The 2,440-nt window shown below is 42.9% G+C and overlaps 1 non-coding gene across 1 annotated transcript; it reads left to right on the top strand.

Annotated features, from left to right (window-relative positions):
- Nucleotides 1-2,153: 2,153 nt before the first annotated feature.
- On the top strand, nucleotides 2,154-2,225 carry trnag-ucc (transfer RNA glycine (anticodon UCC)). Its single transcript has one exon. It is a non-coding gene; the product is annotated as a tRNA-Gly (tRNA).
- The last annotated feature ends 215 nt before the right edge of the window (nucleotides 2,226-2,440 follow it).

Genomic DNA, 2,440 nt, shown 5'->3' with positions numbered 1-2,440 from the left:
TCCTCCATCTCAGTGTGTAGTGTTTTGTTCCTCCATCTCAGTGTGTAGTGTTTTGTTCCTCCATCTCAGTGTGTAGTGTTTTGTTCCTCCATCTCAGTGTGTAGTGTTTTGTTCCTCCATCTAAGTGTGTAGTGTTTTGTTTCTCCATCTCAGTGTAGTGTTTTGTTTCTCCATCTCAGTGTGTAGTGTTTTGTTTCTCCATCTCAGTGTGTAGTGTTTTGTTTCTCCATCTCAGTGTGTAGTGTTTTGTTCCTCCATCTCAGTGTGTAGTGTTTTGTTCCTTCATCTCAGTGTAGTGTTTTGTTCCTCCATCTCAGTGTGTAGTGTTTTGTTCCTCCATCTCAGTGTAGTGTTTTGTTCCTCCATCTCAGTGTAGTGTTTTGTTCCTCCATCTCAGTGTGTAGTGTTTTGTTCCTCCATCTCAGTGTAGTGTTTTGTTCCTCCATCTCAGTGTAGTGTTTTGTTCCTCCATCTCAGTGTAGTGTTTTGTTTCTCCATCTCAGTGTAGTGTTTTGTTCCTCCATCTCAGTGTGTAGTGTTTTGTTCCTCCATCTCAGTGTAGTGTTTTGTTCCTCCATGTCAGTGTGTAGTGTTTTGTTCCTCCATCTCAGTGTGTAGTGTTTTGTTCCTCCATCTCAGTGTGTAGTGTTTTGTTCCTCCATCTCAGTGTGTAGTGTTTTGTTCCTCCATCTCAGTGTGTAGTGTTTTGTTCCTCCATCTCAGTGTAGTGTTTTGTTCCTCCATCTCAGTGTGTAGTGTTTTGTTCCTCCATCTCAGTGTGTAGTGTTTTGTTCCTCCATCTCAGTGTGTAGTGTTTTGTTCCTCCATCTCAGTGTGTAGTGTTTTGTTTCTCCATCTCAGTGTGTAGTGTTTTGTTCCTCCATCTCAGTGTGTAGTGTTTTGTTCCTCCATGTCAGTGTGTAGTGTTTTGTTCCTCCATCTCAGTGTAGTGTTTTGTTCCTCCATCTCAGTGTGTAGTGTTTTGTTCCTCCATCTCAGTGTAGTGTTGTGTTCCTCCATCTCAGTGTGTAGTGTTTTGTTCCTCCATCTCAGTGTGTAGTGTTTGTTCCTCCATCTCAGTGTGTAGTGTTTGTTCCTCCATCTCAGTGTGTAGTGTTTTGTTCCTCCATCTCAGTGTAGTGTTTTGTTCCTCCATCTCAGTGTGTAGTGTTTTGTTCCTCCATCTCAGTGTAGTGTTTTGTTCCTCCATCTCAGTGTGTAGTGTTTTGTTCCTCCATCTCAGTGTGTAGTGTTTGTTCCTCCATCTCAGTGTGTAGTGTTTTGTTCCTCCATCTCAGTGTGTAGTGTTTTGTTCCTCCATCTCAGTGTGTAGTGTTTTGTTCCTCCATCTCAGTGTCCATCTCAGTGTGTAGTGTTTGTTCCTCCATCTCAGTGTGTAGTGTTTGTTCCTCCATCTCAGTGTGGAGTGTTTTGTTCCTCCATCTCAGTGTAGTGTTTTGTTCCTCCATCTCAGTGTGTAGTGTTTGTTCCTCCATCTCAGTGTGTAGTGTTTTGTTCCTCCATCTCAGTGTGTAGTGTTTTGTTCCTCCATCTCAGTGTGTAGTGTTTGTTCCTCCATCTCAGTGTGGAGTGTTTTGTTCCTCCATCTCAGTGTAGTGTTTTGTTCCTCCATCTCAGTGTAGTGTTTTGTTCCTCCATCTCAGTGTGTAGTGTTTGTTCCTCCATCTCAGTGTGTAGTGTTTTGTTCCTCCATCTCAGTGTGTAGTGTTTTGTTCCTCCATCTCAGTGTGTAGTGTTTTGTTCCTCCATCTCAGTGTAGTGTTATGTTCCTCCATCTCAGTGTGTAGTGTTTTGTTCCTCCATCTCAGTGTGTAGTGTTTTGTTCCTCCATCTCAGTGTGTAGTGTTTTGTTCCTCCATCTCAGTGTGTAGTGTTTTGTTCCTCCATCTCAGTGTGGAGTGTTTTGTTTCTCCATCTCAGTGTAGGGTTTTGTTCCTCCATCTCAGTGTGTAGTGTTTGTTCCTCCATCTCAGTGTGTAGTGTTGTGTTCCTCCATCTCAGTGTGTGGTGGACTCAATACATAAGCAGGTTTCACCATGAAAGTCCAATATCCAAGCGAGAGCGAGAGAGTTATCCTTGAAACACTTGACACAAACCTACAATTCCCCTGTTGAATTCCTTTTTCTACAGTTGCGTTGGTGGTATAGTGGTGAGCATAGCTGCCTTCCAAGCAGTTGACCCGGGTTCGATTCCCGGCCAACGCAGATGCTTTTAATTTTCACTGATCGCTGAAGGAGATTTTACATACAAAAATTCGAAACCCAGTGACGTGGTTTGCATTCAAACAGCATTATTGAGTGGGTTGTTGTTAAAACCTGTAGGAGTTGAGTGGGTTGTTGTTAAAACCTGCAGGATTTGAGTGGGTTGTTGTTAAAACCTGCAGGATTTGAGTGGGTTGTTGTTCAAACCTGTAGGATTT

Source organism: Oncorhynchus masou, chromosome 2 (assembly GCF_036934945.1).
Source record: "Oncorhynchus masou masou isolate Uvic2021 chromosome 2, UVic_Omas_1.1, whole genome shotgun sequence".
In the NCBI taxonomy this organism is placed as follows: Eukaryota; Metazoa; Chordata; class Actinopteri; order Salmoniformes; family Salmonidae; genus Oncorhynchus; species Oncorhynchus masou.
The sequence above is the reverse complement of the archived record's forward strand: the minus strand, read 5'-3'. Positions and strand labels throughout refer to the sequence as shown.